The sequence below is a fragment of the Sceloporus undulatus genome, chromosome 4 (assembly GCF_019175285.1).
Source record: "Sceloporus undulatus isolate JIND9_A2432 ecotype Alabama chromosome 4, SceUnd_v1.1, whole genome shotgun sequence".
Classification (NCBI taxonomy): Eukaryota; Metazoa; Chordata; class Lepidosauria; order Squamata; family Phrynosomatidae; genus Sceloporus; species Sceloporus undulatus.
This window is the reverse complement of record NC_056525.1, coordinates 39,753,694-39,780,341: the sequence shown is the minus strand read 5'-3', so window position 1 is coordinate 39,780,341 and position 26,648 is coordinate 39,753,694. Positions and strand designations below refer to the sequence as shown.

The 26,648-nt window shown below is 40.9% G+C and overlaps 1 protein-coding gene across 2 annotated transcripts in view; it reads left to right on the top strand.

Annotated features, from left to right (window-relative positions):
* Nucleotides 1-26,648, top strand: part of RALY (RALY heterogeneous nuclear ribonucleoprotein) — a 330,954-nt gene that overhangs the window by 96,566 nt on the left and 207,740 nt on the right. The window contains exon 2 of one of the 2 annotated variants that reach the window (XM_042466213.1): nt 8,549-8,649. The gene's annotated coding sequence lies outside the window, so the exon portion shown is untranslated. The remainder of the gene's footprint in view (nt 1-8,548; nt 8,650-26,648) is intronic. The other variant, XM_042466212.1, reaches the window with a different exon arrangement.

Sequence of the window (26,648 nt, the reverse complement as noted above, 5' to 3'; positions counted from 1 at the left end):
AGAAGTGCGGATTCAGATAGGAGGGCTGGCATGAAAAAGGATAGTCCTCTCTTCAAAGGGCTATCCAGTTCATGTCCAGTATAAATATAAAGAACCACAAGGAAGCAGAGCAGACACAACAGGATACCTGCTGGAGTCATACCTACGCATGATATTTCTACTTAAAGTATTGTGGCTATCATACTCTCCCTAATTCCACATGTGAAAACCAGGAGCCATGTGGCCAAGCAAAATCAGAGTGTGGTTAAGAGTGTGTTTAGTGTCCTGATTGTAGATGGATCTGTTTCTTTATTTTGATCCCATTCTCGGAGATGCCTACTGTAAGGATAATACTAAAGGACAGTATACATGTCAACTGTGCATACAAAACAATGTATGCAAAGATAGAGAGTGGGATGAGAATTGTCATCTTTCCTACACGACAGAAAACAGCCCTCTATTTAAAGGACTGTTGGAAGACAATCCTCTGCTTCAGGGGTAGGTAACCAATGGTCTTCCAAATGTAGAGGAGATTCAGTTTCCCTTATACCTTACCATCAGCCATTTTAGATAGACTGGTAGCATAGCATCCAACAGTTCATAGGTGAAAACTTGGACACAAGTGTGGGCAAGATGGCAAAAGCGATTAATAAGAAGAACAGATAATCCAGGAGAGGCTAGAACATTTTTCTTTTGCCTAAGGCTCCTGGGAAGAGAAAGATTCCACCTCTCCTCTTCTCTCAGCTTTCAGTCAAATTAATGGAGTAGAAACTAGTTCTACACTTTGAATCCAGTTTCCAACAATCAGTAGAAGAAAGCTGAGGATAAAATTGGAAACTCAGAGGAGGGGAGACCCCACCCCAAAACATGGCAAAAATTACCTTCATGCCTCCTGGAGAGCTTTTGACCATCTGAAAAAACAAAACTGACTTTATCTGCAAGGATATGCAGGCACAGGCCTCCAAGTCTTGAGGGGGGGGCTCATGCAGCTACTAATACTCACACAGTTGCATACCCTGATTTAAAGCATCCTTTATTTGAAATGTCATTCTGTTCAAATGTGACATAAAGAAGGAAAGCCGCGAACAGGCAGGGCCTTGATTTTGCCATCAACAATCAGCACCTGGACCACTGACTGAGCAAGAGGGTACACAGGTTATCTGGCCAGAATCTCCTATATATCAAAATTACTCTCTCTATCTCTCTCTCTCTCACACTTTGACAATGAATTTGTCATATGTGAATGACCACGTGAAGGAAGATTGCAACTGTTGGTGCCCACTTCTTTCTTCTTCCCTCGTCATCCATACAGTACCACTCGCCACAGTTCAATCTTAGTTTACTTAATTGTTCTTATGCCACTTTTCTCTTGTGCTGAAGATGGGTTGTTGTTTTATTTTATTCTTTTTTAATGTTTTGATATGATTCTTTAGTCTGAAATAGCCTTTATTGGTTATTGTGTTACATTCTTGGTGCATTCCACAGTTCATAAGATCTGCAACATCCATTAAAACTGTTAACATTAGAGTAACAGTGATGAAAGAATGCAGTGAATGTTAAGATTTATTAACACCCCCCCTCCCTGCATGTTCCTTTTCAGTCACTTTAGCACAGTCAGACTGAACTGCTGAAAGCCAGTAAATTGGTCCTTTTAAAACTGTGTGCTCTTTACAGTATAGGATGGAAGACTCAGGTTCCAGGTGTAGTAAGGCAAACGACTTAGGTTATTTTAATTTCAGATACACTGTTTACAGAGATTATTTGCAGGAGGTTACTAGAAAGAATGCATCAATACTCCCAGTTCCTTTCCTCACATTATCACTATCATGTACAGACTTTATGCAAAATCAGTTGTTAAGCAATATACACCATTACTCATTTGTAATAGTGTCTTCCCTCAAGATAACTATGCTTTTTTGCAACATTTTCCTACCATTTGCACCATAAGCTATTTTTCATCCAAGAAAAATCAGTGTATTATCTGTCCTAAGAGGACAATAATTACTGTTCTGACATCCATGCCAAATGGGGTGATATGTTACAAAATCCTGATGGATGTATTTTCAATAGCATGTACTTTTTCCAATTCTTCTCCCCTTATACTATTCTATGAACTTTTTACATGGTAAAAAAAACCCCCACGCCTTTGTATCCTGTGAATGCTATGTACTTCTGGCTTGAGGAAGTTTGCATGGGTATAATTTTAAAATAAAAACATGAAGAGCAGTATAGCTCTCCCCCCCCCTTTATTTTGCCATTTGAGGAACCTTTGTGTATGTTTTTTGTTTAATCCCTTTAAGGCTAGTTGATTCTCCTTCCTGAGCTGGATTTTCTCCTTAGCATCTGCCACATATTTGTGCAGGAATTATTCTGTACAGAAAATCATGTTTCTTGTGCAAGATACCCATTATTTATTTATATATTTATTACATAGAGATCAGTTTTTTGCAAAAAACAAAACAAAACAAAAACCTCCCACATTTTTCTCAATGGAATAGCTCCTGTGCAACACCTCAGGATGTTGAATACTAACAGAAAATTTTGCAACATTTTGCAGTCCTGTTTTTCTTAATGAGATTTCTTGACTTTTAGGAAAGCCATTTTTCACCTGAGAACACATAATTGCTTATATTCTTTCATCGTCCTAGTATTCACTGTGGATGGATGGAACAATATTGTTCCTTGTGGGCAGTAACGCTTCATTATGAACAGTAATACCTCCATAGTCTGTAGTTGCTTAGCATGTGATCAAGGACTGCTTACATGTTCCACAGCATCCCAAAGAGGAATTATTTCCAACCATGCCTTTTGGACTTTCCAAGTTGTTTCTGAAGCAAAAGTTCACATAGCTCACCAACAGCACCATCCCAATGCTATTTTAAAGCAAAACAAGATTCAGCTGAAGCAGCACTGCAACAGTGTAATGGAGTCCCCCACAAGTTGCCTCCCACTCTATCTGGAACAGCAGAATGTTTTGGCAGGTGTTGTGTTTATGTACCAAAGATGAAAGCAGAATGAGTGAATAGGAAAGCTCCTATCATAACTGCCCTCTAACAGCTTCTGTTAATGGTATCCTGAGCTGTGGCCCAGGCAGATTTAGTACAGCGTAACTTAGCAATGTTCTTCACACCAATGCAAAATTGTAATATTTCTTGACTGAACCCATCACCTGCCAATCATTTTAAGACTTAGCATCCTTTCATGTTATGTAAACTTCTATAACAATCTCACAAAATGGCTGCAATAGATGAAAAGCAAAGGAGCTGTTAGCTTCCTACATTGTGAAATTTAAATGTATCCCCCCTCCTGTTCACCTATTTTGGAAAGTAACTATAATTGCTCCCAATGAGTATAAGCAATCATGTAATTTGCAACCAAACCAGTTCCAGAAGGGACACTGTGCCATCAACAACAAACAAATTTATTTGCTCAATTTCAGCCAGGCATAACTAGTGCCAAGCTCTAGATCTGGAATCTGTTCTACTAACTGATGCCAGGCCCTGAAATATGATTCTCCTGTATCTTCCCAAAAAAACTGGGAGCGGTTTTGCTCTCATGTGCAGGCTTCTTGAGCTATGGAAGCATGAGTGTAAGTGACCGTGGCGGGTTACAGACCACCATTAAAGTACGGAGTCAGTCCGTACAAAATGGCGGCTCCCCTTCCACATGGGGGCCGCCATGACGACATCATGACCACGCTGCCTCTATATGGGGTGGCGCGGACGTGATGTCGTCGGTCCGCGCCAGGGCGCTTAGTGCGCCTTTTCCGCGGACCAGGAAGGAGCTCCGTTTCGGAGCTCTTTCCTGGTTTGCGGCGCCGCTTTGCATCGCTGGGCGCAGCCTTCAGACAGCTGCGCCCAGCGAAGCAAGGGAGAAAGGGGCCAAGCGGCTCCTTTCTCCTCCTCCCCGCCGCCGCGGGGTGTCCTTGGGGCTTGAAGCCCCAAGGACACCCCTTTTCAGGCTGCAGGGAGGTGGCGTTTTGCCGCTTCCCCGCAGCCTGAAAAGCGGCGGATTGGGGCCTCAGCAGCTGCTGTTCTGGCAGCTGAGGCCCCGATACACTGGGGAAAGGGGCAGGTACAGCCCGCCCCAAATAGGCGGTCTGTAACCCACCCTTGTTTCCCCTTGAGCCAGCCCTTACATGGGGTGAGCACTGTAGGGCACTTGATAAGTAGCATTGCACGTAGGCATTACCAAAAAAGAGAACAAACAAGGGTCTCAACTTGACTATGCTATAGAGCAGGGGTAGGCAACCTTTTTGAGCCGGGGGCCGGGTTGCTGTCCCTCAGACAACTGGGGGGCCGAAGCCAAAAAATAAATAATTAAATAATTTTTTAAAAATTTAAAAAAATAAATAAACCGGGACAAATGTAGGAAAACATTTTCAAATGGTGGACACTTTTTTTAAAAAAAGTGGAGGACACACAAAAAAATTTGCTGATTTTTTTAAAAAATGTTAATATACAGGTAAATGCATGTTTCTGAGGCTTCTATAGACAATTGCCTCTGCGCGTGAGAGTCCAAAGGCCCCGGCAGCAATCGGCGGCAGGACCAGGCTGGGGCCGGTCCCAAGGCCTCGCCGGGCCGCATCCGGCCCATGGGCCGCAGGTTGCCTACCCCTGCTATAGAGGCAAATATTGCAAACCCTCCAACTGTCCCAATTTGGCAGGAGCATTCCCAATTAATCCTCCATCAGGCAACTTTTTCAGCTGATTTTAAAATCCCCAGTTTCTCTTTCCTCTTTTCCTTCCAACTTACTTCAATTGCTACTGAGTTCAAAATTCAGAAGTGCTTTGCACTCCTTTACTTCAGTGTCTTGAGAGGGGAGGAGTGGGTGGAACTTTGCCTTTCTCATGAGACTCAAGCAAAAGCAAACTGCTGCAACATCTTCTAGCTATTATGTTCTTCCTCATTAATAACTTTTACCATCTTACTCACATTCTGATGTTGGTTGGCCACACATGTCCCAGTTTTCATCTATGTAATGTTGGAGGGTAACTACTGGTTCCCTATCCCTGAAACATAGAATTGTCTTCCAACAGGCCTTTAAATAGAGCATGGTTCTCTCCATTTTAGGACAGATGTCCATGCTCACCCCACTCTCTCTTTGTATTTAGTGTATGCATAAGTGGCATATACATACACTGTCCTTTAGATCACACTTAACAGTAGAATTCTCAGTCAGTGGGGAAAAAAATAAAGAACCAGATCCCTAACCAACACATTAACAACAAATGCACTCTCTGCTGTGGAAAGGTTTGTGTTTTGTTCCTGTCACCACCACCTACATTTTAAAATATTGGCCCCCAATATAAAGTTCTGAAATAATGCATAGAACCAAATATGAATGGAATCATTGATATTCAAAAGCACAAAGAGAATATCTTGTCCTGCATATCAAACTGATGAGCTGACCTTCCACATTAACATTTTATCATTAAGAGCCTGGTTCTGTCTGCTTATTCTGTGTTGCCATTCAAATAAGGCAGTATGTTTCTTTTTTAAAAGAGCATGGCCTATTGTTTGTGGGTTCCCAGAATAGAGACAGAGAGAGAAAGAGAACATTTATGTTCCATCACTGTCAGGGTCAGAGAGTCAAAAGATAGGCCCATATTATTTCAAACTAACTTTCAGCCACCATTGAGGTACATGGATGTTCATTCATCACTCAGGTACTACAGTATATCATATGAGCACTTGCTTGGCCATCAGAGATCAAACAGCACAGGTAGAGCTTTGATATCTTCTAACATCACAACAAATATTGTTTAGCAAAACCAATGAGATATCAACAGATGTACATGTATGTGTGAAATAATCCTGAGAGAGAGGGAAAGAAATTTGTAATTTCTCCATTTGTCTCTTTGCCTATCTGTCCTCCCATCCACCTTCCACAACTTTAAAGGGTCAGCATCTTAGATAAATAAGTGAACATAGGATTAAAGTTAGGAGACTAAGGCGGGTTACAGACCACCATAAAGTACACGCTCCGCGCGTACTAGGGTTAGGAAGGGCCGTATTAGGGTTAGGAAGGGTCTTACCTTCCTCACGGCCCTTCTCCGTAGTATGCGCGGAGCACATCGTAAATGGCAACGCCCATCCACATGGGCGCCGCCATTTTGATGCCTTGGACGCATAGCATCCAGACGTGTCATGGCGAAAGTGACGCCATGAGGGTGCGCTTCTCCCCTCACGGCGCCACTTTCACGTTTTGAAAAGGAGCGCCATTTCGGCGCTCCTTTTTTGCTGCGCCGGGAAGCCTCGCGGTCTGGCTGCTGGGGCTTCCCTCTGCAGAGAATGGCAGCGGCGGGAAAATGGCCGCTTGAGGGCGGTCTGTAACCCACCCAAGATTATATTTAGTATTTTGTAATCTGTGATTTTGGATTGTGGTGGATTACTATGGAGGAATATGCTTTTTCCCACAGTCTAAGCCCAGTAGGATGTATGTGTGTGCCTGTGTGCACGCATGAATGCATATAGGAAATATGCAAGCATGTTATGAATGATCTAGCCGAATATAGTATATGATAACAGCAAATACTTTGTGTGTGTGGATACTTATGTAGAAACATTGACACAATCTACATACGAAAGAGAAGTATCAGCACATTTGGGAGCTTGACAACTATGTAGGAGGTGGCTTGTGGTGATTTTTGGGCAGGGCACAAGAGGTTAGAGAAAGAGGACATTCAAGACATATGGATATCATTGGGTGGTTTGTGACTCCACGCAGGAAGACTGGGCAGAGAGAAAGGACATCAGGAGAACCAAGAAAGAATTATTAGACATGAAGAGTGTGTTGTTTTCTCTAAGGTTAACAATATTAAGGGAGAAGAGGTAAGGTGATATAAAAGGGAAAAGGAAGATAGAAACTAGGAGGAGAAACAAAAATAATATCCCTTTGCACAGTTCAGGGCTCAAGGTGCTTATGACAAAGAACTGAAACAAACATAGGCCCTGTACAAATGGGCCCTTTAGCACATACTGGCGACGTGCTAGGGTTGTCTCAGGGCGCCGTTTCCAGATGCCCCGCAACCCTAGCACGTCACCAGGATGTCATAGCTGTGCGGCACCGTATACATGACGTCACAGCTGTGTGCCATCCAGATGGGTGTGTGTGGCAGCGACGTGCTCGCGCCGCTGCAGGCAGTTTGCAGAGGCGCTAAAAGGAGCCGCTTTTTAGCGCTCCTTTTCTTTCCACGTAGCCGTACCATGCAATTTGGTTGCTGCGGCATGGTTACACGGAATAGAGAGGCGCCTCCCGGCCGCCTCTTTCTCACAGTGTGTATCCCACCATAGTTAAAAGTTTACAATGCGGCTGTACAAATACCACCCCTCTTTGCTGCTTATCATTCCTGGAGCAGCCAAACCATGCAGGAACAATACACAGCCAGAAACAAGCTGCCGAGAGCAGCATCTTCCTTGCGGCATCATAAGGGCTGCGACACAACCCTATGATGCCGCTTCCTGTGCACAACATGCAGATGTTTCATGCCACATATGTCATCACAGCAGCCCCCATATGGACTGGAGGACGGCGTGATGGCGGTGGCAACACGTTCTAGGGTTCCGCAGTTGCTGTGCGCTCTGGAACCCTAGGATCGGCGTCGCTACGCTGCTTCCTGCCCGTGTTCACCGGGCCGTAAAATAAAGTTTAAAAGTAATTAAACCATCCAAAAATTAAAACCACTTAAAACAAATGCCATTGACTATAACCACAAATAAAACTCCAGCACATTACACAAGGCACATTTCCCAGTGGCCTGGCAGAATACAAAGTTCTTCACATGCCTGTGGAAAGATAGTGAGAAGGCTGGGGGGGATACAGGGGGTGGCTCCATGCTGCCTGTGTTTACTCCTTGTTGGCGCCAGACCAACCGCACAGCATGGCACCAATGCACTCCCTAAAAAGAAACTGCCTAGAGTGGCTTCTTTTTAGGATCACCAAATTGATGCTGATGCTTCTGCCGACCATCATTTGGGCATGTGGGTGCCTGCATGTCATCATTGCATGCCCTATGTGGGCAGGGCGATGGCAAGATGGCGCATGGGCGCTGCTAGTAGGGATGGGCACATATGGAAGCCCAGCCCTATGGAGGCCTAAAATCAGGCTCAACATGGCACTTTGAGGCAGTCAAGCCATTGTTACCTTTTTGGGAAGAGAGTTCCAGAGCCTAGGAAAGCCATGGAGAAGGCCCTCTTCTGTGCTCCTACCAGGTGTAACTGTGAGAGTGGTGAGGCAGAGAGAAGTACCTGTCCAGAAGATTTTTAAGCATGGGCAGGTTCATAATGGAGAATATGGTTCTTCAAATAGTAACAGGCCCATTAAAAAAGAGGAGGAACAGTGACCTGTTCTGAACAAAAGTAAAGGAACCAGGAGGAACAACCAGGGATCTATGCTAAAATGTCTCTACTACATTCATGTGATTCATTGGTATCATTATCCGGTTTCTGGCCTATCACATATGTAGATAATAACACAGATCAAGTCAGCATCTGTATGTAGTAGAGGTTAAAACATTTGACTTTATGCAATAAATAATAAAAGTTTATGGTGTCTCATGATTTGCAGGTAAAGCCAGGTCTATAAAGGAATACTACACCAATTTAGCCTCCCTCATCTACTGGGCAAGGAGAAGCTGCAGACCCATAATCAAAACACCATTCCTGGTGAGTAATTTGGCACATTTCAATTTAAAGTTTCCAAGCAATGTTTGCATTTCTGCTGGAATCATTTTTATGGAATAGAAAAGTTTATATGGTGGAATTATATGGTCTTCAAGAAAAAGGTTTTGGATTGTTGTGTAATGAGAAGATTTGTTTTATGACTGGCTGTTTCTTAGGATATTCTAATGTAAAAAAAAGCAAGCCCTGAATTTTTCACATTAACTTGGAGAAATAGATCTTGCTGAAAAGCTTTGATTTATAAGATTCAAGCATGTACAGAAATAGCAGAAAAGCTTTATCATGGTTCATCATTCAAGACAAGAAAAACAACCAATTATCATGGTTCAAGACAATAAAAACAACAAATATGATTGAAAAGAAAACTGATTAGTTTACATTTTGAAGGGTAAGTTGCAGAGGGTGTTGTAGATCCTATCATTTTGTGTTCTGAAATTTTACGCTGGCAGAACAAACAATGATTTAAAAAAAAATAAAAATAATAATAATAATAAAAATGTCTGTCTCTAGTTTATGACATAATGATTACCATTCTGAGAATGCCCTTTCAGGAACATTGAGTGTCTATGAGCTCAGTCACAATGTCTAATCACAAATTAATCCCGACTCTAATCACTTGTCCTAGTCATTTATCACATGTATCACATCATCCTGTCTTCCTTGGATTAGTATTGTATTCCATAGCTTTTTAAGCTGTGGCCTGTCTGTGACCTCCTTAACACCCATGAAGTGTGAGAAAAATGAACAACATTCAAAAAATATGTTTCCAGAGAAGGATAAATAGGAAAGTGAATGAACAGTTCTCAAACCATATTCAGTCAAACAAATTACACAGCCTAAATTAGTAGATATCATATCTCCACAAATCCTATCAGCTGAACAGAAAAAAATTGCTCACATAACACAAGCAACAAAAGGTTAAGCATATGGGCAGGGACTTAGTAATATTTTCTTTCTCCAGACCTGTGAGCTCTTTGGTCATGGGAAGAGGACCTTCAATGAAATAATAGACTTTTTGGAGCAGCTGCAAAAGTACAATTTGCTCTTCAGCATGTCACCTGATGCCATAAGCCACAAGAGAGCAACTTTAGAAAGAGACATGTTAAGTATTGTTCTATGAGGCCAATCCTATTGACCCAGGGTCAAACACAGTTATTTATAATCTAACAGACTGTCTGACTCCAGCAAAAGGATGTTGTACTGAAGATGACCACTGGGTTCAGTCAAGGTACCTGGATTACTTTTGGTTCTTGACAGTATTAGCGGATAAATACACTGTGAACTATGAACTATACCATATTTTCCACCCTACCATATGGGTCTGATGGCAACAAAAACTACTACCATATGTACTTATCCTCCTCCTTCTTCTTAAATGTATCCCTCTAATCATGCTCCCAGCTGTTCTAAACAGTCTGTTATGGTATTGAAAGTCCTCTTCCTCTCATTACCGTTCAAAGCAACATGTTACAGGTAATATTGTTACCTATAATGTGTTACTTGCCAAATAATTAAAAATCATCCCCCCATAGGAACAAGTATCTAGATTAATACATTGTTTTACAGAATTGACACAAAGTAGTAAGACTAGTTGTGGGTTAATTATGTAGCAGTGAAAAGAAACTGGGGCACAATATAAATGCATGTTGTTTGGGGAAACAATAATTAGGAAAGCAGTAGCTGGTCTTTTCTTGAGGATTATAGACAGTGATGTGGACAACTGAATATTCAATTTTGCCAGTTCTCTCTTTTAAAAAAAAACCTGACTCATTCCCAGGCACAAACAAATGCTGGGATATGATCAGAATCTTTCCCAATTGTTCTGAGGCCAAGCATTGCCCAGCGTTGTCTGAGTTGAAAAGAATGAGCTAACAAAGGACTGCATTATTCTTAGGCAGTAGAGTAAATGATGCTCTCAGCCTGTTCATTCATTTGGCAGAGGATTCAGTTGACTCTGGCTTCTGCTTCACCAATTTTGCAAAGAGAAAGAAAGACAATGAATTCTACTTGTTGAATGAGAAAATGAGGAGGAACAGTATAAACATCTTGAAACATGAGCATATAAATATCATCAGTGTGTTTGGGGAATGTAGAAGTTTAGTGCTTTGAACCATAAGCAAGATCAAAGAACAAAGTATGGTGGATAATACTTCCAGCAGCTTCCTTTACATTCCATCAGCTGTACACTCAAGGAACAGCAGACTAAACAGATAGATTGACCTTTGTGAATCCACCAAGCCCTCAAAAAATTAAAAAATTAACAGGAAATTGAATTTCCTGGGGCTCTTTCACACTACACAGTTATGTGCTATGATCCACTTTAACAACTATGGCTGTATCCTGTGGAATCCTGGGGTTTGTAGATTGGTGAGGCACTAGAGCTCTCTGGCTGAGAATTCTAAATATCCCTTCCTAAACTCCAAATCCCAGTATTCTGTGGGATATAATCATGACAATTGAAGTAGAATCATAGCACTACAACTGTGAAGTGTGACAGGGTCCCTATCTACAGGCTTTACACCTACCTAAGGGAAAGAATCAAAAGTGATTTACTTTGATTTGATATTGTAAGTTGATATACGTACAATAACTACGGCAATTATTTCTAAAGTGACATTTCGTTTTATACTGTACCAACATGCATTTTGTCTTGGTGGTAAAGTATTTCCTCTTCTTGGGTGATGCTACCATATATTCTAGCAAAACTGGGAATTACTGTGCTTTGTTTTTGCAAGTTTTTGTTCAATGGGTTGATGTTTTTCATGAATATACACTTAAAGTGCATTACTAATAATCCATTATTGTCAAATTTTGAAGTGACAATGAGTTGAAAATATTAGCCTAGAGTTTTCTCTGTTCTGTATACAACTGTACAACTATTGTAAGGAAGAGCATCTCATATCCCATTTTGTATGTTAGTCTGCCACATGCTTATGTGAGCCAGAGAAATGAACATTTCTATGCATGTGAGAGTTTGTCTGAGGTCTAATTCACCCATGCACTGCAATTTGAAAATGCAACTAAATGCGAAAAGCTCCATATGACAAGAATGTCCCTCTGCCTTTGTAAAGGGGCTCTATAACATGGGGGAGGGGTACCTTTGATTTTTGTTGTTTTGGCTAGTGTGGTGTCATCTATAGTAGGAAAATATTGGGCTATTTATACATAGGAAGCTGTCTCACATCATATCAAATAATTGATCCAACTACTTTAATATATTCACATTGACTGATAAAGAGTTTATTCAGTGTTTCAGGCAGAAGATTTTCCTGCCACACCTAGAGATACCAGGGAATGAACTTGCAATTTTCTGTATAGAAAACAGTTACATCCATCTGACTACCTATGTGTTGAAACTGAGGTTTCAAGAAGCCTTAGAAGGGCTTATGGTTGGATCTGACGGCGATTCTGTTGATGCCCTGACTAACATCTGGGACAACGATCTCTCCAGGGCTATACACAGTATCGCTCCTAAGCGTCCTTTCCGGCCTGCTTCCAATAGAAAACCATAGTATACATAAGAGCTCCGGGAAATGAAGTGGGCTGCGCAACGACTAGAACTCAGCTGGCGGAGACACCAGCGCTTATCCAACAAGACACTCCATGAGGCTCGTTTGAAGTCATATGGAGTGGCAATAGACGCAGCAAAGAACTCCTTCTATGCTGCGCATATTGCGTCTGCGGAGTCACGTCCAGCAGAGCTGTTCAGGGTGGTCAGGGAGCTAACTCAGCTTCCCCCCACCCTGAACCCTATTTTAGAACCAACTATAGCCTTCTGTGACAATTTTAACAACTTCTTTGAAGATAAAATCTCTCGAATAAGGGCTGATCTTGACGCTGGCGTTTCAACAGAAACTATAGAAGAGGTATCCAGAGGTTCTGTGGACTCTATTAAACTGGATCACTTTGAGTTTGTTCATACCGATGAAGTGGACAAGCTTCTTGGAAGTGTTAGGAAGACGACATGCTTTCTCGAGCCCTGTCCTTCTTGGCTGACTGTCCAGGGTGGTGATGCTATAACATTACTGTTACAAAGTATAATCAATGCATCATTCAGGGAGGGAAAATTTCCATCAAGTCTAAAACTAGCAACAGTTAAACCGTTGCTTTAAAAACCCTCCTTGGACCCCCTGGTAAGGAATAACTACAGACCGGTCTCATTGTTGCCATTTCTAGGTAAGGTGATCGAGAGAGCGGTCGCCGTCCAACTCCAAGCAGTCTTGGATGAAACCGATTCTCTGGACCCATTTCAAACTGGCTTTAGAGCGGGTTATGGAGTTGAGACTGCCACGGTCGCCTTAGTCGATGATCTCCATCTGGGCATCGACAAGGGAAGTGTGACCCTGTTGGTGCTTTTGGACATCTCAGCGGCTTTCGATACCATTGACCATGGTATACTTCTGGAACGCCTGAGAGAGCTGGGCATCGGGGGCACTGTGCTCCAGTGGTTCCGTTCCTACCTCTCGGGCAGATTCCAGATGGTACAGTTGGGAGACACTTGCTCCTCTAAGAGAGAACTGACATCTGGTGTCCCTCAGGGAGCTATTTTGTCCCCCACTTTGTTTAACATTTACATGAAACCGCTGTGAGAGATCATCCGGAGACACGGGGCGCGGTGGTATCAGTACGGTGATGACACCCAAATATGCTTCTCTGTGTCCCCGACTGATACATTGACTAAGGATGGCGTCTCTCCTCTGAATGCCTGCCTGGAGTCGGTAATGGGCTGGATGAGGGAAAACAAACTCAGCCTGAATCCAGAGAAAATGGAAGTACTGGTGATAGGTCCCCCAGGCGTTAGAAAGGAAATTTATCCACCTGTCCTGAATGGGGTCACACTTCCCCTGAAGGACGAAGTTCGCAGTTTAGGAGTACTTCTGGACTCGTCTCTGCAGTTGACATCTCAAGTAGATGCAACGGTCAGAAGTGCTTGCTCTCAACTTCGGTTGATACGCCAATTGTGGCCCTTTCTGGGCCAAAGGGACCTTGAAACTGTGGTACATGCTCTAGTAACCTCTCGATTAGATTTCTGTAATGAGCTCTACATGGGGCTACCCTTGTACCAAGTCCGGAAGCTTCAATTAGTACAAAATATGGCAGCCAGATTGGTCACTGGTGCGTCCAGGTTTGACCATATGACACCTATCTTGAAAGATCTTCACTGGCTGCCCATTCGCTTCCGAGCGCAATACAAGGTGTTGGTCACTACCTATAAAGCCCTACATGGCTTGGGCCCGAGTTACTTGAGGGACCGCATCTCCCCATATGATCCGCCCCGCACACTCAGAACATCTGGGAAGAACTTACTGGTAATTCCACCTTCCAAATATGTTGCCACATCCCAGATGGCCTTTTCAGTGGTGGCCCCACGGATGTGGAATGATCTACCTGAGGAGCTCCGTCTGACAACCCCCCTAGAAACATTCAAAAAGAGGCTTAAAACTCTTCTTTTTTGTCAAGCCTTCCCCCCGAAGAATGAAGTTATCTACCCTGTTGCCATCAATTCCCTGCTTACCCTTGAAGGCAAATGATTGTGCTTAGAGTTCTGTAATTGTATGGTTTTAATTGTCTGTACACTGCTTTGATCTGTGGAAAAGCGGTATATAAATAAAATTTATTATTATTATTATTATTATTATTATTATTATTATTATTATTACTACCTAGATTTAACTCTTCCTCAACAATGGAGTGCCTTGGTGGTCATATACCATTTTATCGCAGCCTAAACTAGCCCAGAGTTGCAAGTTTCACATGGGAATAGAGGGATTATAACTCTGAATTCCTTTGAGAGAAAAAATTGAAATATTAATTAGACCATTGTCAAAAATCCAGTTCATAAATAAATAAATAAATAAATAAATAAATTCACACTAACAATTAACTATTAACATTAATTCACTATGTAGCTCATCAGGCATATAGGATATATAGCTGTGTTAGTCTGGAATATCACTATGCAAAGGGATCCTACAGCACCTTTGAGACTGACCTCAGGTACATCTGAAGAAGTAGACAAAGGGGCTATACAGAGCAGCACTTTGTGCCCGCCTGTAGGTAGAGCCATGGTGCAGCATCCACATGCTGGATGCCGTGACTCCGCTCGCTCCCATCGCATCATGACACTGTGTGCCCTTCTAGATGGTGTGTGGTGTCATGGCACAGCCTTGGCGTTGCATCTAGATCATTCAGCACTGAAAGGACGTCAGAAAGCCGTGCCGCTGCAGCTATGACACCCTTTAGGGGGCACAAAAAGGAGCTGGTTTTTCCAGCTCCTTTTTGTACTCTCTAGAGGCTGGATTGGTTGCAGCAGCACTGATCCAGCCAGTAATGGGGTGGCTGCAGATCACCCCTTTGGAGTGGTCTGTACAGCCCCAAAGTCTACAAAAGCTTATGTCTGGTGGACATTTACTCCAGTCAGCCAGGACTATGTTGGCAACTGTTATCTAGAAGACATTTTCTTCAGCCTCCCCTAGACTGTGGAATGACCTTCCAGAAGAGATTCAACAGCTGAATATATTGTCTGAATTTCAAAGAGTTTTAAAGACCAGTCTCTCCTGACAGCCTTATCCAAATTATCCAGGTTATTTTTAAATTGTGAATTTTAAATGTGGATTGTTTTAATATGTGTATATCTTATTTGTCCTTTTAAACCGATGTGTATTTTAACTGATGTGATAAATATCATATTCATAGTCATCATGCTACAACTTCTTTCTCACAGTTAGTCTAAAAAATTCTGCAAGATCCCTTAGCATAGGGATGTAAGGAATATCCAGCATAAAACACCATGCCCAAAATTTATCATCCACCATGAAGTGATTTGCATTTCATAGCTTTTTGGTTAAAAAGTTACAAAAGGTTATTTCTATACAGAAATATTCTTTATGAACAAATATTTTCCACAAAATCATTGTGCTTTTTTCCTACTATCTCCCCCCTCCCTCACCTTCTTCATAAAATCTTTACCAAAAAAAGTCTTAACATGGAAAAATAAATCATCAACAAAATTCATAAAAACTCTCACAATGCCTTCCAGAAAATTTCTAGAAAACTTCTGGGAAAAAATATTTTTTGCATATGAACATTTTGTCAAGATTTGCATCCATAGCATTGACTCACAGCTGCCATGTTGCAGAGGGCATATGGGAAGTGAACTTCAGTGTGAGAGTGCTACTCCATGTGTGCTTAATCATTTATCAGTTTTTATCCACCTTGGCAAGCATACAGCCTGCATCTCTGGGGATAACAGTAGATTTTAAAAAATACTTCAGAAGAAGATAATAGCCTCAGGGACATTTTGCTCAACATCACTTGGAAATTTAAAAGTAAGGAAAAACATGATAATAAAAGTGCTATAAGAACCTCATTGTATGCAGCTTTCACCTGACTCATCAGAAAACACATGATAAGAAGTGACTAGTGGTTAACTTTACTGATGTATTAAGTGTGACATGTACGATAGGAAATACAAAGAGAAAAATAAAGTTTTGTAATGAGCATGAGAAAAGCAGAGAGACAGATTGGACAAGTGTGTTTGACTGTAAAATGTTCTGTATTGCATTTTGCTTCTTTTGAAATTAATTTTAATTAATGTTTAACACAAACAATCTAATTTACAATTAGAATAATATACAATCAAACATGAAGAAATTCAGGGAAGGGTGGAGAGAAGAAGAGAAAGAAGTCAGAGAGAAAAAGAGAAAGAAAAAAAGGAGGGACATACAACTAATACACAGCCGTGCTTTGACCCCCCCCCCCCCCCAATCCTGACTGTAATGAAAATTTAAAAAGAGAAAAATATCATTCTATCATTATAGATCAGACTAAATAATCCTACTAAAATTACTAATACCATAGCCACTGATTTTACAATGATGTTTATCACACTATATCTTATTGTGTACTATTCCACTTTGACTGCTCTAGCTGCCTCCTGTTGCATTCTGGGATTTGCAGTTTTAAGGAGGGGTATTTAGAATTCTCAGGCAGAGAACTCTGCCTGAGATTCTAATACCCCTCCTTAAAACTGCAATCCCAGAATGCAACAGGAGGCAGCTAGAGCAGTCAAAGTGGAATAGTAGCACTATAAGAGTATAGTGTGATAAACATCAATGTTACATTTCTTATTGCTCAAAAAGTCCATAAACTGTTTCCAGTCTTTCAAAAAGGCTTCATTTGGTTTATCCTTTGGAACCCATGTTAATTTGGCCATTTGGACTAACTCAACAACCTTAGCAATCCATTCTTCCATGATCAGATTTAACAAACAATATTCCTGCTGCTGTCATCATATATTGTAGAAGTGATCCATAGTTACAATCCAGTTCTTTATGCATAATCTCTATGTGATCATTGTTGGGCACCTTGTTCTGACCTCGCAGCCAAAGCTACCTGCGGTGGCAATGGATGCACCAGATGGCTTAGTGAGACACATGTGCAGTCACCTGCCTGACATCAGAATAGAGAGCTTTGCTACAAGAGGAGGGTTGGGGCAGCTCTAAAAGCAGGATGCTCCAGGCTATTCCAGGCCAGTGCAAACAGAGTCACAGAGACAGTGCACTGAAACAAGTTGGAACACAAAGATGTGGATACAGATCCCTAGTTAGGTTACTGAATGGTCCTAGGCAAATCACTGTTTCTCAGGCTGACCTACATCTCATGTTGCTGTAATGATAAAATTGTCTTGTTTAGTGCACCACACCAATAAATGTTTGGAGGAAGGACAAAATACAAATGAGATTTGGCATAGCTTTCACTTTATAGAGATGTTATTGCTCTTGATTTCTGTAACTAAACTAGCATGATCAGAAGCACAGTGAGCTCTAATTTTTTTACTAGCAAAAGTACCAGCTCTGTTTAGTTTTTTTTTAAAAGCCAGATGCGTTCACCATGCTCTTTTCCTTTCTCTTTGCTTTCTCCCTCTTATCTTTCTCACCTTCTCAGTCCATGTACCCTATTCCATATTCAGGCTTTCCCTCTCCTCACTCTTCTCCCCTGCTGCAAATTACCAGGAGTTTAGTTTCTTTCTCTTCTTCAAATATCTGGAGAATTTAGGCACCATGCAGTGGAAAGCACCATCAAGTGCCCCAGGACAAAAATGAATCTGGCAGGCATGGTTAGGAATAATCTGGCACATAGTGACTCAAGGTGGTTCTACAGTCCACAGACAGATTTTATTTAACTAAAACTAATTATTTTTTCAAGTGAAAAAAGCCTTGAGATGCATACCAGTATCAGCACTCAGTTTCATGTATCTAGATTTGATGGTCTTGAAGCTACACTGGAGTCAAACAAACACATTCTTCTTTATTGTTATAGATTAGTTTTTTATGTATTTAGCATTTATTCAGTAAAACGGGATGAAGTCCATTTAGAGATTTGTTTACTATTATAAGAAGACATCAAACAGAAAAAGAAACCACTGGCTGACAGTATCTATTGAAAGAGAAAGATGCTCCCTAGTTCAAGTCCAAGGCTCACTCATGTGACTATACTGAAGTAGTTACATATTCATGATGAGTAGGCTTTTCTTTTTTTGTCATGGCCACTTGTCTTTCACCCAGTATCTCCTGACAGACATTTAAAATATGCTTTAGACACAGCCATAATCTGGTATTGTCATGGAATTCAAAACACTTGTTCATCATGACAACACTGGCACCTCATATCTTCACTGCCAGGACAAAGTGGATGTATGTCTTGCTTGCTGAGACTGCAGTCTTGATCCTGTTGAGAAGGCCTAATAATGTCACTGGGGTGAAATTATTAGAGACTTAATAACATCATTACTTTTCCCCTGGCGACTCTACATTTGTCTAGTGTTTAACCTCTGCTTGGATAAATATTCTGTTGGCACAACGCACTAAAAACAAGCTTTAAGTCCTTATCCACTGATGCAGCAGTTTTTCTTTCTGAAACCAAACTCTCAATTCTATGGAAGATCTTCAGACTTTACCCAATTTCCATTATATTTTATTTTTAAAAAAGAATTTGGACAAAGTATAAAGTAACAACAGATGTGTTAGTTTCTCTAAGGCATTCAGAAGTATGCTTAAAAAAACCATGGGGGATGTCCTATGAATGGGAAAACTCAGAACAGCCCATTAAGACTTGAACATCCTTAATAAATACAAAATGTTGACATACTATTGGACTGGGAAATGGAAAACTGTCAGGAGTGGCCATCAAATGAAGTATATATTTCTCATATTCCCTAATGTGCTATTTGTGACACTTATTTAGGGTGGGCTGAGATCATGTCCTACCAAGGTCCAGGGAAAGGCAAAATGGCCCCCAGGCCCCAGAATTACCCCACCCCTACCTTACACAGTTATAGGTTGAAACAGAAAACACTTTATTAGATGTAAATTAGCACAGAACACAGGAAACAGTGATGAAATGTGTGTGCTCAAAAATTGAGTATGTGAGGGAGAGTATGGTATGATACTATACCAGGTGAACAGAGCAAAATGGAATCAATATTAGAGTGTCTGCTGGTTTTGAAAGTAAATCTTCTCAATTCATTGACAGCTTGTTTATTATTAAAAGTATTTATTAATCACATTTCAGAGCACCAGATCTCCTAAGATGGTGTGCCATAAAATGGATAATGTACAATAAAATAAACAAAAGCATTCTTTTAAAAACAGGCTCATTTTGTCAGCCCTTACAAGTTCATCTGAGCAACACTTTCAAGAAGGGCATAATTATTACTAGTGCTCTCGTCATGTAACAAATAAGCAACAAAATCTGTAAAAAGTAACTTTTGGTAGAAATGGAACTTGAATGTTAGTATTTCAAGTTCATGTCATACATTCTTTCACTGTATTGGTGCTCTTAATATAGTCAGTGAGATCAATGCTCTAAAATGAAGAAAAAGGACCTAGAATGATAAATATAGCCCCACTTAACATAGTGAGATCTATATTTTGAATAAAGATGTGGTTTGAGCATTGGACTATGACTTTGGAGACTAGGGTTGAATTATCTGTTCAGACTTGAAAGTCACTGGGTGACTTTGGGCAAGTTACACTTTTTCAGCCTCAGAGGAAGGCAAAGACAAACCCCTCTGAATAATTCTTGCCAAGAAAATCTATGGTAGATTTGTCTTAGGCTCAGTATAAATCATAAATAATTTTAAGGCACACAACAACAACATTGTATGACATTATAGAAAATTATTCAATGAGGTGAAACAGAATCAGAGTAACTTTAATCTATTATGGCTCTTGGTACTAGTGTTGCTGAATGGCCTAAATACTCTAAATGCACCAGATCCCATCTGATCTTGGAATCTAAGTAGGGTTAGCCAATACCAGGAGCTTTAGGCTATATTTCAGAGGGAGGAACTGGCAAAATTACCTGAGTGCTTCTTGCCTAAGAAAACCCTATGAAATTCATGGGGTCAACTGACAAGCACTTTGAAGTTACATACACAGAATTACACACACTAATGTTGCTACACACTGTACAGTTGTGTTTCTGTGCACAAACTCTTCATGGTTAAAAGAAATTATACTTAATTTCATTCTGTTGTGTGGGAGACAGATCTAATAACTTGATCACCTGTTTCCAGTTTGCTTTTGAATTCTTTTAGCATTTCTAATTTTCCCCTCTGGGATATGTATCTTCTTGCTAGCATCTGTTTCTTATACTCTTCTATGAACACTGAGACAGATGACTAGTTTAAGAGGGATTCTGCCATGGTTGATAGGCTTTAAATATGTCCAGTCCAACCCAAACACCCCGACTCCCCTTTACGGTGTATTTGCAGAGGCTGCAATTTTTGCAAGGGTAATTATCCTCTTGAAAATTAGTTTCAGTGACTTTTATATAGATACACAACTGAATCCAGCAGGCAGATTCCTGTTTGTCATAGATTGAAGCATACATTTCTGTTGGGCATTTATAAAGCTAAGGATGGGGAAATCTGTCAGTTTCATTTTCATTGCATCTCTCAGAATCCTACCAGTGTGCTCATACGGTCTAAGCTTTTTCTCACATTCTGAGACTGTTTTTTCTTGATCCATCTAAATCCATGTTATTTTAGCACACATTAAAGTACTCATGACTGCATTTTCTTTATTGTAACATAGGATTTGTACATCATATCTTCAACCCTGCATGCTTAAATACATTTTCCCCTTGACTAAAGTCTGTCTGTGAACACTTTTCAAAAAATATATTTTTATTTATGTTCTGTATAATTTCAAAAAGAAAAAGAAAAAAAAATAATAAGATGTTCATGTTTTTCTCCAAATGACAAGAAAATAAAAGGATATGTGTTTGGTTTTATTAATACTCTCATATATTATGAATACATTTGGGTATGGGTTTTTTTTTATTATTATTTTCCATTCCAGTGAAAAGCCAAACTAAATCTTACATGTAAATGTGTGCATCTAAAGCTCTATGGATGCTTTTTATAGGGGGAAACCATTGTCAGAGGTGAGATTTTCAGGAGAGAAACACCAGAAAGAGGCTTGACATGCTTCTTTCCACATTTCTTGCAACTTTCCTCCCCTCACCCACAATATTACAGGGGCATGGCTGAGATAGTAAACATGCACATGTAACCCTAGACTGGAAATCAGACAGAGGGGAGTTTGTACAATGGGTGAGTGACCCTTAGCTTCCCACTATTTCATTGAAAATCTGTTTCTCATTGTTTCTATATGAAGCAACCATCAGAAAATAAACACAAATATTTGCTTGAACCTCCATCTGTAAGTTACAAACAGTAGCGGAGGAAGATTAATAGAGTACAGATTGGTAAGAGAAGCAGCCTGAAAATTTAAGTTGGAACAGTTAGATCCAGTATGGTGTAGTGCAGGGGTAGGCAACCTGCGGCCCGGCGAGGCCTTGGGATCGGCCCCAACCTGGTCCTGCTGCCAATTGCTGCCGGGGCCTTTGGCCTCTCGTGTGCAGGGGCAAGGGGGGCAATTGTCTATAAACACCTCAGAAACATGCATTTATATTAACATTTTTTTAAAAAATCAGCGATTTTTTTTGTGTGTCCTCCACTTTTTTAAAAAAAAGTGTCCACCATTTGAAAATGTTTTCCTACATTTGTCCCGGTTTATTTATTTAAAATGTTTAAAAATTATTTAATTATTTATTTTTTGGCTTCGGCCCCCCAGTTGTCTGAGGGACAGCAACCCGGCCTCCGACTCAAAAAGGTTGCCTACCCCTGGTGTAGTGGTTTGAGTGTTGGACTATAACTCTGAAGATTCAAATCTCTGCTCAGCCATGGAAACCCACTGAGTAATGCTGTCTCAGCTTCAGAAGAAGGCAAAAGCAAACCCCCTTTAAACAAATCTTGCCAAGAAAATCCCATGATAGGTTTGCCTTGGGGTCACCAGAAGTTACTTGAAGGCACACAACAGCAACAAACATTAGTACTAGAGGCTGTGTGTTTCACATGGATCCAAAATAGCCTAAAAATGATGAAATTGATATTTTTCTCATTCTCTTTTTTCAGTCCATGAAAGGGGATGGAGGTAGGGGAGAGATTTGTTCAGTTCACATTTTCATGCAAACCTACCTGATTTCATACTCGTAAACAAATTTTCATACTCTTTCAGTTCTGCAATTAATGTTAGAAATAACTTCAGTAGTTTTGCTTCTAGGGCTGCATCTGCACTGCAGAAATAATGCAGTTTGACATCGCTTTAACTGTCATGGCTCAGTGCTATGAAATTCTGGGATTTGTAGTTTTGTGAGATATTTAGTCTTTTCTGTCAGAGAGGAATCCCAGGATTCCATGGCATGGAGCCATGGCAGTTAAAGTAGTGTTAAACTACATTATTTCTCCAGTGCAGATGCAGTGTAGCTTGCTAAGGCTATCCAAACCTGGAGCAAGAAAAGGCTGGAACAGGAACTCTAGAGAATTCTATGTATACCTCCTCAACTTCTACAATGGAGGAAAGGTGCATGGGATTATAAGTATGATAAATGAAAAAGGAGGAATGAGCCAGAGGAACAATAAATAAAGTAGTAGACAGTATCCATTTCTGTCTAAAAATGCACACAACTTTTAATGTGCTTTGAATGTATTAACTTTAGGAAACAGAGTATCATATATGTTTCTATATCTCCCCTCCATCATTTTTGGCCCAGAACAACTCATATCAACGAATGCTTCTCTGGAGTGTGAGCCTGGATGTCCCCAGTTCGAGTTTGAAAATTTGCACTTCTTTCATGTCATTTTATTATGTGGCAAACTTTCTTCCCTCTTAGAAAAGCTTTAAAACATATGATGCCTCAGCTAGTATGCTAAGTTGTTGTGTGCAGTTGTTCTGCTTTAGTTTACTCTGCTTCTTATCACTATTTCATTTAAGAAGTATAGAGTCAATTGTCATTTTTGGTGTACTTTTGTTTATTGTTTTCAAATTGATATGCATCTTGGACTTCATCAAGGAGAATACACATATTAAATAGATACACAAATGGGGAAATGTATATGTGGTTGAAGATATAATAGACACAGCTGTGCTTTTCGTTTCCTAGCATGCATACAGTTTGTGTAATATATGCAATTATAAATCCAAGATCAAAGTCCCAAGATGAAAGCCTGAGTGGTATTGCTCATCATCTAAAACTGTAGGAGTTAAGCACACTGTCAAGTGTACGGACCTGGATGCCCCTATTTCAGAAGGCAGGCGCACAAGGGGAACCTTATAAGACTTGAAGGCTCTACTAGAGATGTGGAAATGTAAGTCAGCCTCATTCTCTCTGCATTTTCTCAGTTTCCCACTGGCATTCTCACTCCATCTTTGTGCCACATAAAGCTAAGATACTTTTTTTCATCCTACATAGCAAGTTGTGTGTAATTTCTGCATATTATTTTATCAAGATGCATGAAATCCTGTATGTGTGTATGTATTTTTTAAATGTGTGCATTTTTAACCATGAGCATTCTTGAAATGTACAAATACTTTTGTGTGGAATTCCCCCCCCCCCCATGGCAACACAAACATCTGTGTTGCATGGTTTTCCAAGACAGGATGCACCCATTCTACTGCCAGTTTTGATGGATGCAAAATATATATTTATGTACAGAAAAATATAAATCTAGTGAGATTCTTATTTTTACCTCTATAGGCTCTACAACACATTTTTCTGTGTTGGGTTTTTAAAATCCAATATTCTGGGCTTATTACAATAGTGTCTCTGCCTCTACTACCAATAAGTCCTTCTGCCTCCTCTGATATAACCTCCTGGCTCTTTCAATCTTCCCTTTCTCTGCATGTACCTGAAAACATGTCTTTATTATTTATCTGAGCCTCGTGTGAAGTTAGAGCCTTTCCATTCTCAACCTTGGCTCTTGTTATCATCCTGCCACCTCTCCTTTCATTACACCCTGTAATCTTTCTGCCAAGCCTCCTCTCTTCTTGTATGTTTTACACCATGGATTTGCCTCCCTATTCTTTTAATTAGGTTTTTTTCCCCTGTTAATCCCACTCACCTGGTTTTTTAATGCATTGCTTGCTGGCCACCATAACCTCTGGGCAACCCTCTCTAATTTATTTTGCAGAGCTTCCCATTACCCTGCTGTGTCATTTGTCCTTTATTGATCTCTCCCATCTGAGACTGTTCCATGCTTCCCCGGCTTTTTCTTCACCAAGTAACTCTTGAATTTAATTCTCTCTATTTTACTCCCTGAATGGGTCACACACTCCAAGTCAACCTGGATTTTTAACTCTTCCATTGCATCATTGTCCACCGATTGCTTTACTCCATGCAAAATTAAATTCGGGATGTTGCGTGTATGCTGTGTGCCTTCAAGTTGTTTCTGACTTATGGTGGCCCTAAGACAAACCTATCATGGGGTTTTCTTGGCACAATTTGTTCAGAGGAGGTTTGCCTTTGCCTTGCACTGAGTCTGAGATGGTGTGACTTGCCGAAGGTCACCCAGTGGGTTTTTATGCTCGGCTGGAGAATTGAACCCTTGTCTCCAGAGCTCAGCCCACTATGCCATGCTGGGATATTACATGACTGCTATTATAGAGGTATTCAGCCTTCCAGACCCCAGCACTAGACAGCTGTAAAAGGACAATTTCCTTTTTCATGGTGTAGTCTGTGGTTAGTGTTGGACTACTATTCTAGAGATGCTCCTATTTTCAAATTCTTTCTCAGCCATGGAAACCCACTTTGGACAAGTTGCACTCTCTCAGCCTCAGTAGAAGGCACTGGCAAACTATCTCTGAACAAATCTTGCCAAGAAAAGCTGAGAATACATTCACTTTAGGGTCACTATAAATTGAACATGACTTAAAGGTACACAACAATGGACAACAAAAAGGTAGAGGCAGAATGCCTTTTACATTCTTAATCTGGTTTCCCCTTAAATTCCCAATGGATTAATAGCACTTTCCAAAATTCTCCCTGGTTGAGGTTACATCTCCTTCAACATGGTACTATCTTGTCTTGGTCCCATGATCATCCTCTGACTTTTTCCTTCAAACCTTCCTTTGATACTTCACTAACTTTCTGGAAAGAGTGTTATCAGGCGACATCAAAGGAGCATTTTGTGTGCATATTTAGTGAGCTTAAGGGGTAGTCCCAGAGTGCAGTGTCATAATCTACACAGGACTAAGGGGCATGGAAAGGGAGAGAGCTTCTTGAGCATGCAGAAAATATATCTGGAATAACTGCAAGACGGTTGCATTGCTGGAGTTAAAGCTATGAGAGCTTGGGACCCATACATTGGTGCATCAAGGAAATTGAAATGTGGTGTGCGTGTTTGTGTTTGTGTTTGATAGAACACAGGGAATTCTTCTGGAATACCAACAAAAGAAAGGTGCCCCTGGGGAGTTGAAGGAAGAATGCCAAGGGCAGAGGGTATGCACTTGGGAGGATGTGATACCCAGAAGCAGGATATTCAGGAACCATGCTGTGTCATTAGAGGTGCACAATTGATTCCATGCTCTCTCTCATACACAGTAAGACTGAGCCTCCAGAGAAGGGAGGGCAGTTGTAGGCTTCAAAGAACACAGAAATGGCTGAAGAGGCATCTACAGAAGTATTCATGATGCTTCCTAGAGGAAAACTAGGCATGTAAGGAAAGGGCAAAGGAAACAATGTGCAGACCTGACAAGATGACTTGAGGACCTATACTGTCTTTCTGGTTCAAAGATCCGAGATGTGACAGAGAGGTTGCTGATTGTCCGGTGACTATTATCCCTTCCTTATGATTCATGTGAGAACAAATAATATTACCAGACACAGCCTTCAGAATGTTGCAAACACTGGATAGAAAGGTAAAGGACCTTGAGGCCTTGGTAGCTGTTTCATAACTCTTTCCTATCGAAAGTCTTGGCCCAGGAAGAGACAGAAGAATACTTTTCCTGAAATAATTGGTTGCATAGCCAATGCTGCTGGGAAATATTTTGCTTCTTTTCTATGGTGTGTGAACTTTATCACACAATTTTAAACAGCAGAATTTTAACAGAGTAGAAGTTTTTGGCTGGCATTTATCACACAACATCATGTCCATCCTGTTGCCACCTTGCATTCCATTTGTTACTGTAGTGCATTTTTTATTAGATGGGCAAAACCCACAGTAGGCTTTCAATCTCACTGCTATTCCATTTCTGCCTTGGTGCGGTAGGTCTCGTTTGCTGGAATTCCATTTCTCAAACAGTCAAGTGGTGTAAGTGGGCATGATTTTGTTCCTCTCTTCCTCTCCCCACTGCAGTGATCATGACTGTCAGAACCTTCCTAAAGCCAGCTGTTATGTGCATGGATCACCAATGCACTCTCATCAGGGACGTAGCCAAGGGGCGGGGGGTTCTGGGGGTCCGGACCCCCCCTTCCATTAGAAAAATGAATGGTGTGTGCTGCTGCGCCGCCGCACCCAAGCCCCATCATAATGATGGCACTTAGTCTGGACCCCCCTCTTCCTAAAATCCTAGCTACGTCCCTGCTCTCATAGGAAAGTGTGATAAGAAATTATGCCAAACTGATCCGCTTCCATTCTTAAA